This window comes from Lepidochelys kempii, chromosome 12 (assembly GCF_965140285.1).
Source record: "Lepidochelys kempii isolate rLepKem1 chromosome 12, rLepKem1.hap1, whole genome shotgun sequence".
Lineage (NCBI taxonomy): Eukaryota > Metazoa > Chordata > Testudines > Cheloniidae > Lepidochelys > Lepidochelys kempii.
In genome coordinates this window covers 33,077,303-33,090,367 of record NC_136391.1, presented here as the reverse complement: position 1 = coordinate 33,090,367, position 13,065 = coordinate 33,077,303, and the positions used below count along the sequence as shown (strand labels likewise).

General features: G+C 41.9%; 1 protein-coding gene across 1 annotated transcript in view; it reads right to left on the bottom strand.

Annotated features, from left to right (window-relative positions):
- Positions 1-1,243: 1,243 nt before the first annotated feature.
- Positions 1,244-13,065, bottom strand: part of PPP1R3E (protein phosphatase 1 regulatory subunit 3E) — a 29,076-nt gene continuing 17,254 nt past the window's right edge. Inside the window, exons 3-4 of the mRNA XM_073308037.2 lie at positions 5,748-6,193; positions 1,244-2,593 (exon numbers count right to left, since the gene is read on the bottom strand). The gene's annotated coding sequence lies outside the window, so the exon portion shown is untranslated. The remainder of the gene's footprint in view (positions 2,594-5,747; positions 6,194-13,065) is intronic.

The window sequence follows — 13,065 nt, the reverse complement described above, 5'->3', positions numbered from 1 at the left end:
CCAAAGTGTATATACATTAGGATACTAAAGTCTAGTATTATATAAGATTTAGAGATGGGAAGGACCCATTAAATTGTCCAGATTTATTTGTTTGTTTTTGTATTTATTTGTATTTATTTATTTAGGATACATTAGGATACTAAAGTCTAGTATTATATAAGATTTAGAGATGGGAAGGACCCATTAAACTGTCCAGATTATCCTGCTGCCAATACAATATGTCCATTGCCTTGTCTAGGTTATTATATGATTTCAGAGAACCCAACACTTCCTTTGGAAGACTAGCTCAAATTCCTATTTCTGGACAGACTAGACATGTCATTGTGCAAGTACATCATGCTATTAGAGCACGGAAATACTGTAGGTATCATGTTGAAAGCTGTGCCTTGGAATATGTAACCTTTATACAGGTCTGACTGATTCTGTGGGCTTGTCTGGAAATTGAGTCAACAGCCAATAAGCCAGATTTCTCCATGCCATCTTTCTGAGAAACTTAGGTATGCTTGTCTTAGTGAATTAAGCTTCATAAAGCGCTGATTTGACCAAAATGGAGGCAGGGGGAGAGATGACTGGTGTTAGATCTGTCAGCATAAACTGATTTTTTTCACAGTGTCTAATTCCTTAAAAGGATTATTTTTTTATATATATTTTCATTCAATGCTTCACCAAATCTGTGAGTGTCCTACTAAAAAACAGTCATTTTTACTCAGAGCGTTATGGGACCATTAGAAAAAAATGGTTAATCACAGAGTGGGTCTAAAGCTAGATCTAGGATATAATCCTGCTCCTGTTGAAATCTAGGAATTAACCATTTACATCAATGGAAGCAAGATCTGGCTTCTGTTCTGTACAGCAGTGTTCCCTGGAATGTTCCCGACCATTCCCAAGAAAGTTCTCCAGCCATTAGAAAGCACCAAGTCCCAGGATTTTCTGACGAGCTGCCCAGTCAATCTAAATGAACAAACTCTTGTTTGGCTATCTTTAATACAATTCCTTGCATGCTCACGTATTCAGGTTCCATGGTGAAATTTCATTTAACCACTATGTAATAATTCCAATATATAGTTATATCCCTGTGTATTTTTATCTCTTACTATTTACCCTCCATTTTGCTCCTTGACATGAGAAATTCATACCACAGAACCATTTTCCTTCCAGTTTCTTTAAAAAAATGGACTGTGTAAGCCATATGTTTAGAAATTTATATATTCAACCTTCACATAACAAAATTGCCACAGTCCAAAGAAGCAAGAAACTATTGCTTAGCTACTTTAATAGTTTTAGAACAGAAGATGCTCTTGCATACAATATGATCAGCAATACTTAGGCACATTATGCTGAGTCAAATGCAACAACATGTAGGCACAAATATATACCAGTCACCAGCATGTGGCAACAGGTGTGAAAATTGAACTTTTATCTACCAAACCTGTGACCTAGGAAAATCAGTTCCACTAGTTCAGAACCTAGGCACGTACAAATACGTTTGACATTCCATCCACTAGAGGGCAATGGTGATTTATACACAAACCAGTAGATTATGAAAGGATGGTTGATTTGCAGCCACAAAGATATAACAAGTTTTTAGTCTAACGCTTCCTTTCCTACTTCAAAATAATGATTTGAAAATAAAAATAAATACACAACAATAGAAAGAGAAACCAAATATCACTAGTGGAAGATGACATAAAAAAGGCTTATTCATTATAAAAAGACAAATAAAGGCAAAATTCCAGTCCATGTTCCTTTGAGGGTCATTTTCAAAACCCCAGTCATTCTTCAGGTTGTAAAATACGCTAGAAGCTAGCCAAAAGACTCATATGAATACTTAAATGTCATCTCCCACAAAAACTGGAATATAGGGAAAGGTACAAGTTTTTTTGTCTTAAAAGATCTCAAAAAGAGTTTAAACGTGGCCAGCAGAGACTGGTTCAGCTGCGGCAGGGCATGGGGAAGCCCATATCTGATAGCTCCTCCAGCTGCCAATGTATAATTCTGCCCATTTTCTTCATGGAAGCTCCACTGGAAAACAGGGATAATTGGAACCTCAAGATCCTGTGTCTTTATTAATGCAGGTTTGTCATATACACACAAATCTCTTCTACACCAGAACACTGCAGCTTTCACAGCTACCGGGCTCCTTGGCAAAGATGCCTTCTTCTTTCTCCTTCCCTTTTCAGCTCTGTTTATAGTCTTATTTGCAGGTGAGATCTTCACTAAGAACAAACACAGTTATCCAAAGAATACAAAACACAATCTTCAGGCTCTGGTTAGCCATGATATGCACTTTCTATAGCTATTGACAGTTGATCAGTCTCATAACTTTTCTGAGGACATTTTACATTATCAGAGCAGCTGTTTTTCAAAGTTCATGAAGATGTCCAGTTTTCATTTTTGCTCTTTGGTGCTGAATTCTGGGCCACAGCAGCAAATGAAAGTTTATTGGAGATGCTTTGATTCACACTTAGAAATTCAGGGTGAGTGGTAGATGAGCAAAAATTCCCAGAACATACTTTGGCTGAATCAGCCTCCTGAACAGACAAAGGTAAAGGTAGTTCCAGATCTGTCTGGAGTCAAATGAGGGTAGGAGTGCCTGAAAAACATGGAGAATAAAAATGTGCTCATTTGACAAGTTAAGGCATTTTACCTTCCAGCATTATCCCTTAATCTTTACAGTGAAGCGTTAAGTATCCAAGCATTACCTGCCCTTCATTCACTGTTACACTGTCACAGATGACATGTACCTTTCTGAGTCCAGGTATGAAATCAGTTAGAGACAAACCACATTTATTTTTTACCCATATTTTCTCCTTAAAATACTAGTTTTCTTTCCTTTAAATCAAATGGGTGCAAAACAGTCACCACAGCCTGGAGAGCATATAAGAGTCACTTCTGACATTACCTTACTCACCTTGTCTAATACCCTGGGACTGACACAGCTACAAGTACATTGCGCACTTCTGACATTGTCATTACTTAAACAGGCTGCTGGGATGTAGTCAAGTGTGAAAAAGTCTGTGTCCTCTCCCTCAAGGTTCTCTTGGCCTGCATTATAAAAGTCATGCGCTTGCTTCCAGATATGGGTAGCCAGAATGACAACTTTCTGAGCTACCAGCTGAGCCAGAATTTAACATTTCTTTAATGAAATGCACTTAGAAAAACGATGATCCTGTGATTAAAGCACAGGACTGGAAGTCAGGGCATCTGTCAATTCCCTACTGTACCATGGGTTTATGTGTGATCTTGAGCAAGTTACTTAGCCTCCTAGTTCCTCTAAAAAATGTGGGGACAATACTTCCCTGCCTTGCATGGTTTCATTAATTAATGTCTGTAAAGTGTTTGAGATCCTTGGATTGAAATACCTATGCCCGGATTATTATCAGAGAAAAAGCTTCCATACACCACTCACCAGTGTGACATTCATCAGTGTGAAACTAAGCTAAAGTAATAATAATAATGCTCTGCAGCTCTGTAACAGCTTGTACCTGGAGATCTGAAAGTACTTTACAAACACTTATTAATTAAGACTCAAAGCGCCCTGGGAGGTAGGTGGCTTGATATTAATTTTACGAATGAGGAAACTGGCATAACACAGAGAGACTGTGACTCCATGGCTATACAAGCAGAGCCAAGAAAAGAACCCAAGAGTCCCAACTCACAGTTCCCTGAGCTAACCACTAAACTTTTAATTATTTTTCTATAATTATAGACTTTAGAAAGTTCATCCATGGAATTTTGTTTTTGCTGCATTAATTTAATTCATCTCATTTCCAAAATGTTGCATCTACAGTACTGAAAAATGGAATCAGGTTTGCATGATAGTATTATTCCTTTTGAGAGCTAACGCTGTAATATTTACCGATGCACTACTGTTTTTAATTTGTCAGCAAGGTCATCAGAAGTATTCAGTATCAGCTTCACTGTCAAATTAAATTAGCAGTAAGACAATTACTTAAGCAGCTCTGATTACTGAGCTACAAAGATGGCACATCTCCATTTCTTAAATGCAGCATGTGTTTAAATTTTATAATGCTCTCTTTGACTGGTGCGTCCAGTCAATCGATGACCTGTAGATAAGGATCCTCTTTCCTTTTATTGATATATTTGGAATTTACAATCTTCTTGTATTAGTATCTCCCCATACAGAGTTGTAATATACCAAGCTGACATTTAAAAAACATGATGGTTATCTTCATGTCACCTTAGTTATCTGAGAAACAGAACTAAAGTAATAAATCTATCCAGAGCCATCCTCTGCTCTTCAACTGGAAATGTGAGCTTTCTGATTCTTTGTGCTGATGGGAAGTGTCAAAGAGTGCAAGGAATATGCTAGGACTGCACTGGGTTTTTTGGAAAGGAGAAGTATCTTGGTTGCATTATCACTATTCCATGACATCTGGGGCTGGGTGGAGTTTCATCTCTGCTATTCAAATAGTACACTTAATTGAAATACCATATTTCCTGTTTAAAACCTCAGTGCCACAATTCTACCTCTTGGGGCACTCAAAATGTAAAAGACAAATATCTGCCAAAGAAAAGAAAAAGAGCTGAGAGCCTGGGAGAATCAGGCCTAGTTTTCTACCCAAATCATTTTCCTCTCAAAGGCCTTGCATTAACATGCCCATCTCAGTTTCATTTAACTCCTCCATGAAATTTCAAGGGTGGAACCAAAGACATGATTAAACATAGTGGGCGGGGGGGAGAGAGGGGGACGGGTCTGACTTCATTAGGAAAAAAACAAAAAACTGGAACCAACATGATATATATGCAACAAAACAAATTATGTGAGCCTTATTTGTTGTACCCATCATCCTTCCCTGCCCTCTCCCCAATAGGCTTTTCTCTTCTTCTGCTGTGTTATATCTAACTGAAACTGTAAGCTCTTCATGGCCAGGACCTTTTTTTTTCCCCATGTGTCTGGAAACCATCAAGATTTACCACATTTAGGGGCCAATCCAATTTCCACTGAGTCAATACAAATCTTTCCATTGACTTTGACAGAGATGGTTTGAGTTTTCAGGCCCTACTATCGCTTCCCTTGAAGTCACTGGCATAACTCCCTTTAACATGAAAGGAAGCTGGGTCAGGCCCTGAGAGAGCAGAGCAAGAACAGCCAACTTACATAGGGCCAGATTGTTCCACCACCCTTACTTATGCTGAGCAGCGATACCTTTTTTATGCAAGTAGTCCCTTTGATTTCAACAGAATTACTTGTGTAGTAATGTAAGAGGGGTACAATCTAACTGTATGTATTTCCCAACAGTCAGGGCAGGAGTATCCCTAACAATGCTGACCTGGGGATTTCCTGCCAGGATTGAATCATTATAAGATAACTTTAGCAGAGTGAATGCCGGTACATTCTCCCATTTAGGAGGATAATATATCTCAAATTTTTGTGGGGCACCCAGATTGTATAGTGATGGGTGCATTAAAAATGTGCAATAAGCTGAGATGCCCACAATAAATAAGTTGATAATACTCCCTATTTCTGTTATCCTGACCTGTATCTTAAATAAACAAAAAAGAGTCACCAAGGTGTGCACATGCCTAAAGTAAACAAGCATGTTATTGTGTGGTCCTAACCTTTATCCTTTCTTGTCCCATCTCCACCTACTATTTACAACCCTCACTTGGTTTGTTACATCTAAAATGTACATTGTAAGATCACTGAGATAAGGGCTGTTCTTGGGTGAAGCAACTCGTACACTTTGGAATCTATAAAATAAAATCATAAATAGTAATCTTACCAGAGGGAAATAACTGCAGTAAATGTCCTGCAGCTGAGAGTGCTGATGTGCATGATGCCACCTCAGACTTTTGACAATATGCAGGAACTGAACTTGTAGTCTTATGATGTTCCAGTGAGGAAAGAACCAAGCAGAAACACTCCTCAGCTTCCTCGTTCCTTCTCTCCAATTCTAGCTTGTGTACATCAATCTGAAAGTCTCTCTCACTGGGGATCCTGAACTTATCAGTTTCTACATCCTCCATGGTCCTTCAACAGCAGGTACTTATCTGTTCCCAAAGCAGCTGTTATACAATCTTGACAACTGCATGTTTTGTAACATTGCTGAATTCACAACTGTCCTTTGTGACCCACTGTGCACATGCTCAGTCAATGTGTTTGAAGGCAGGGCTGCTCCTGGATTCACCTGGGCTGTGCGTCTAGCAGTGATACAACCTAGTTCTGCGCCTGCAGTGGATCAAACAGCAGAGCAAATTATCTGTTGTGTCCGTGCACCCCCTTCACCACGACCATCTCTTCTGAAATTCATCATTTTTCTCACAGGTTTATAAAATAAAGAAAACTGTAAATTTAAGGCTTCCTTGTCCTGTGATATCTGGGGTTAAGTTACTTGGAACTAGACAGCAACATTCCCCTGAGATTAACATGTATTCTCCACGAGGGCTCAGCCATCTTCAAAGTACAGTTCCCCTGCCTGCAGTCCTCTCCCTGTTGTCTTGGGTCTGTGCCGATGGGTGGGTGGGACTGAATGGGCCAGATGAAAGAATTGGAGGCTCAGGGCTAGGCGATGCAAATAGTTCCCTTTCTGGCCCTGCAGAACTTACTCAGAAGAGGAAATATACCTCCAGAACCAAGGGTCATGGTGGCAAGGGGTAATTTTAGGATGGCCCCATTGCTGCTCTGCTACCATGGTGCTGCGTGAGGCCCCTGGGGTGCAGAACTGGTGTGGAGGCAGCAGGCTTCTGTGTAACTGACCCTGGCCTTCCACAGATCCTCTGGGGTCTGCCAGGTTTGGGGATAAACTCTAAACATGTGTGTGTGAAGTAGCAAAACTGAGCTTGCCTCACCCAGTAGCGAATTTGTGTGAATGTTCCAAAAAGTCCCCTCCTATGGGCTATGATTTGGCCCTTGACTGCAAGCAAGCCCTGTGGGGCAGGAGCACTGCTGTGCCTTTTCTGTGTTGTGCAGTATCAAGCAGTTGGCAGCATGTTATAAAATACAGAAACAAATATTCTGGCATATACACAAAAATAAAAATCCACATAATTAACATCAATCCAACATTATTCAATATTTTTTATCAATGATCTGGAAGTAAATATAAAATCACAGCTGATAAAATTTGTGGGTGATACAAAAATTAGTTGAGTGGTAAATGAAGAGCAGTCATTAAAAGTGATCTGGATTGTTTTTTAAGCTGGGCCCATTCAAACAAAATGTGTTTTAATACAGCCTAATGCAAGGTCTTAGCTCTAAATATGAAGAATGCAGACCATATCTACAGACCTGAGGACAATATCCTGGTCAGCAGTGACACTGAAAAAGATGGAAGGGATCATACTCCACAAACAACTGAACAGAGCTCCCAGTGCAGTGCTGTGGCAAAGAGAGATAATAATGCAAACCTTGAGCGTATGAACAGGTGAGAAGCAAGTAGAAGTAGGGAGGTTATTTCACCTCTGTGTACAGCAGTGGTGAAACCAAAAACTGAATACTCTGTCCAGTTCTTGTGTCCATATTTTAAAAAGGATGAAAAATTGGAGATGGTGCTGCAAAGAGCCACGAAACTCATTCGGGAGCTGGAAAAAAATGCCTTACAGTGAGAAACTTAGAGAGCTCAATGTTTAGCTTGTCAAAAAGAATATCACGAGGTGACTTGATCCCAGTGTCTAAGTACCTTCATTGGGAGAAAATACCAGGTACTAAAAGGGCTCTTTAATCTAGCAGATAAAGATATAACAAAAAGCAATCACCGGAAGTTAAAACCCGACAAATGCAAATTAGAAATAAGGCACAGATTTTTAATTGTAAGGATGATTAACCGTTGGAACAGATTGCTAGGGAAGTGATGGATTCTCCATCTCTTGATGGCTTCAAAGGAAGACTGGATGCCTCTCTGGAAGACATGCTTTAGTCAAACACAAGGAACTGGGCTCAATATAGGGTAACTAGGTGAAATTCTATGGATGGGTGTTATACAGGTCAGACTAGATGATCTGATGATCCCTTCGGGTCTCAAAACCTACACATTAACTAACAGTCCAGAGTTAAAGAAGGAATCTGCAACATAATGTGCTGAATTTGAAGTTTGCATATTTAATTTTCAAGCTATATTTATGTTCATCTTCACTTAATGTCCTTGTATTGCTATTATTTGTTATCCTAATATATACAGTTCTTTCCTGCTTTTCCCATCATATATTAAGCAGGATGGTAACATTTTGTTCCTGCGTGTACACCTTATCTTTTTGTTTTGAACATGTTCCACTATCTTGGAGGAACTGTCCTTGGTGGGAGAGATTATTCAGTGGTATTTAGGTTTGGGTAGGTTCCCTCACAATATCCCTGCCCCATCTCCCTGCTAATGCAGAATTTGATCACTTGAGCTCTAATAGTGCTGCTCTGTTCAAGTATTGAACATCATTTGCTCTCAGACCATTTTCTTGTACATTTGTTTACAATCTTTATTCATGACATGGAATATGTTTTGCTTACAGATATATTTTCACACAGATACAGAACTTGATTTAGATTATTTTCTAACTATGAAAATTATTCCACAAACTCGGCGGGTGATTCTGTATTTTTTATATCAGAGAAGTAGTCTTGCACAAGAATTCCCCATATGTAGGGGATTTTCATGGATTTGCCACAGAAGCTCCTAAACCACTACTCCACCTTGCAGCCAATGCTGGGTTTGAAATTTGGGTAAAGGATTAAGGTTGAGACATTCCTATGCCCTGGAAATCCCTGGCTGCTATAATAGCCCCCTAACTTGTGCTGCTGACAGGCCCAACACAGAGCAGCCTGAGGCTCAAAGCTGGGCAACTGTATCTGTTCTTAGTTACCATGACAAAAGGTATCATTCTTATAGCAGATTAATTTTTGTCTTGATTATATGGTGTGTTTTGAATGACAGTCATTCAAAACATTCACAGGGAACAGTTTTTTCACTTCTCCACAGACTTCCATAGATTTGTCATCGCTAATAAATATCTCATCTTGTGTTAATACATACTTTCTGCTTCCTCATGCTATATGGATCTTACTTGATTTCCCTGAAAACAATCACACAAGTGTCTCTGGTCACGTCAGCCAATCAGGATTGTGTGTGCAGATTGGTTATGGGAAAGAGCCTAGTGCAGTGCTGGTGAACTAACATTTGCAGTTCTCGAGGTAACAAAATGTGGCTGCTGAGGGCAACTGTGTTAAGAAGAAAATTTGTATTTGATTAAGAATTGAAAATATGTTCCCTGAGCTGTGACTTTAAAAATGAAATATTTGTATCAGCTTAATCTATAGGGAGGAGGTAGAGGACAGAAAATATCTTCCTATCTGTCTCTCATCTTCCCAGCAGCCTCTGGTGTGAGCCAGAAGTGCACCTATCAGCTCCCATCCCTTCCCTATTGTAGCTTCTCTGGCTGCCTGCTGCTTTGCAAGGAAGGGAGAACAGTAGCTCTGGTTGCACCATAGCCTGCTCCCTTACCAGGTTGTGGGAGCCCCTTCAAAACAGGATGGAGATCAACTGGCTCTGCCTGAGTCTGGAGGAAAGTTTAATAAGGCTGTCTCCCTTCCTCCAAACTGCCACCAAAGGATAGCCCAGGAGAGGGTAGAAAGACGAGAGACTGAGAACCAACAAACAGGACAATCCTAAGCAATGGACTTGCAGTGCAATGCAAGGAAAGGGAGACAATCAAGTCTCTGCCCTACAGTATTACTTGTAACCCCTTCATCTTTCTGAAATAATAGATTGGGCCTTCAGGCTGAAATTGGACCCCACTGTTTTAGATCATGAACACATTAACTCTAATTGCTCTATGCTTGGTAAAGCTAATTTTTCCTTTCCTAAATATAAAGGCAAGATGGTGAAAAACACATTTAACAATGGATTGTTGTGGCTCTCAGTCTGACCACAAAAAGTGACGTTAAGAGATGGACTCATTAGTAACCACACTCCAAAGGAGCGTTTCAGTCTGTAATATCAGTGTGTTTGAAATTATGCTGATTTAATCTAGACGACAACAATCTAATTTGTACCGAGTGCTGGAAAAATCTTTTCCATACAGAACTCTGAGTAATTCTTTGCACTCCTTTTAGAACCATGTGGACAAGAGTTATTCTTCAAAATACAGCAAGCCATGTCTACGGGAATGTTACCTAAATCAACTAGATATTAAAAGATTGAGAAATTGGTAACTTGCCTGGATACACAGCTACAGAGTTTTATAAAACAACAAACAGTTTAATGGAAAGGAACCAGAATGCCAATCCAGTGTTCAGGAGAGGACAGAGCCTGTGGGCTTACAACAATGCACAGCAGTAGCGTGTAACTGCTATAAGCCTTAAAGCAAGAGGAAAGAATCTGACAATTTAGTTCCACCTGACTAGGCCCTGGTCTACACTAGGACTTTAGGTCGAATTTAGCAGCGTTAAATCGATGTAAACCTGCACCCGTCCACATCATGAAGCCCTTTATTTCAACTTAAAGGGTTCTTAAAATCGATTTATTACTCTACCCCGACAAGTGGATTAGTGCTTAAATCAGCCTTGCCGGGTCGAATTTGGGGTACTGTGGACACAATTCGACGGTATTGGCCTCTGGGAGCTATCCCAGAGTGCTCCATTGTGACTGCTCTGGACAGCACTCTCAACTCAGATGCACTGGCCAGGTAGACAGGAAAAGAACTGTGAACTTCTGAATCTCATTTCCTGTTTGGCCAGCATGGCAAGCTGCAGGTGACCATGCAGAGCTCATCAGCAGAGGTGACCATGATGGAGTCCCAGAATTGCAAAAGAGCTCCAGCATGGACTGAATGGGAGGTACGGGTTCTGATCGCTGTATGGGGAGAGGAATCTGTGCTATCAGAACTCCGTTCCAGTTTTCGAAATGCCAAAACCTTTGTCAAAATCTCCCAGGGCATGAAGGACAGAGGCCATAACAGGGACGCAAAGTAGTGCCGCGTGAAATTTAAGGATCTGAGGCAAGCCTACCAGAAAACCAGAGAGGCGAATGGCTGCTCCGGGTCAGAGCCCCAAACATGCCGCTTCTATGATGAGCTGCATGCCATTTTAGGGGGTTCAGCCACCACTACCCCAGCCGTGTTGTTTGACTCCTTCAATGGAGATGGAGGCAACACGGAAGCAGGTTTTGGGGATGAAGATGATGATGAGGAGGAGGAGGAGGTTGTAGATAGCTCACAGCAAGCAAGCGGAGAAACTGGTTTTCCCGACAGCCAGGAACTGTTTCTCACCCTGGACCTGGAGCCAGTACCTCCTGAACCCACCTAAGGCTGCTTCCTGGACCCGGCAGGCAGAGAAGGGACCTCCGGTGAGTGTACCTTTTAAAATACTATACATGGTTTAAAAGCAAGCATGTGAAAGGATTACTTTGCCCTGGCATTCGCAGCTCTCCTGGATGTACTCCCAAAGCCTTTGCAAAAGGTTTCTGGGGAGGGCAGCCTTATTGCGTCCTCCATGGTAGGACACTTTACCACTCCAGGCCAGTAACACGTACTCGGGAATCATTGAACAACAAAGCATTGCAGTGTATGTTTGCTGGCGTTCAAACAACATCCATTCCTTATCTCTCTGTGTTATCCTCAGGAGAGTGAGATATCATTCATGGTCACCCGGTTGAAATAGGGTGCTTTTCTTCAGGGGACACTCAGAGGAGCCCGTTCCTGCTGGGCTGTTTACCTGTGGCTGAACAGAAATGTTCCCCGCTGTTAGCCACGGGGAGGGGGGAGGTTTGAGGGGGTAGCCACGAGGTGGGGGGAGGCAAAATGCGACCTTGTAATGAAAGTACATGTGCTATGTATGTAATGTTAACAGCAAGGTTTACCCTGAAAGACTGTAGCCACTGTTTTATAAAATGTGTCATCTTAAATACTGCTGTCCCTTTTTTTTTCTCCACCAGCTGCATGTGTTTCAATGATCACAGGATCTTCTCCTTCCCAGAGGCTAGTGAAGATTAGAAAGAAAAAAAAAAACGCACTCATAATGAAATGTTCTCCGAGCTCATGCTGCCCTCCCACACTGACAGAACACAGACGAATGCGTGGAGGCAAATAATGTCAGAGTGCAGGAAAGCACAAAATGACTGGGAGGAGAGGTGGTGGGCTGAAGAGAGTAAGTGGCGGGCTGAAGAGAGGGCTGAAGCTCAAATGTGGCGGCAGCGTGATGAGAGGAGGCAGGATTCAATGCTGAGGCTCCTGGAGGATCAAACCAGTATGCTCCAGTGTATGGTTGAGCTGCAGCAAAGGCAGCTGGAGTACAGACTGCCACTATAGCCCCTGTGTAACCAACTGCCCTCCTCCCCAAGTTCCATAGCCTCCACACCCAGACGCCCAAGAACGCGGTGGGGGGGGCCACCGGCCAACCAGCCACTCCGCCACAGAGGATTGCCCAAAAAAAAGAAGGCTGGCGTTCAATAAATTTTAAAGTTGTAAACTTTTAAAGTGCTGTGTGGCATTTTCCTTCCCTCCTCCACCACCCGTCCTGGGCTACCTTGGTAGTCATCCCCCTATTTGTGTGATGAAAGAATAAAGAATGCATGAATGTGAAGCAACAATGACTTTATTGCCTCTGCAAGCAATGATTAAAGGGAGGAGGGGAGGTTAGCTTATAGGGAAGTAGAGTGAACCAAGGGGCGGGGGGTTTCATCAAGGAGAAACAAAGAGAACTTTCACACCATAGCCTGGCCAGTCATGAAATTGGTTTTCAAAGCTTCTCTGATGCGTACCGCGCCCTCCTGTGCTCTTCTAACCGCCCTGGTGTCTGGGTGCGCGTAACCAGCAGCCAGGCGATTTGCCTCAACCTCCCACCCCGCCATAAACGTCTCCCCCTTACTCTCACAGATATTGTGGAGCACACAGCAAGGAGTAATAACAGTGGGAATATTGGTTTCGCTGAGGTCTAAGCGAGTCAGTAAACTGCGCCAGCGCGCCTTTAAACGTCCAAATGCACATTCTAAACACCATTCTGCACTTGCTCAGCCTGTAGTTGAACAGCTCCTGACTACTGTCCAGGCTGCCTGTGTACGGCTTCATGAGCCATGGCATTAAGGGGTAGGCTGGGTCCCCAAGGATACATATAGGCAT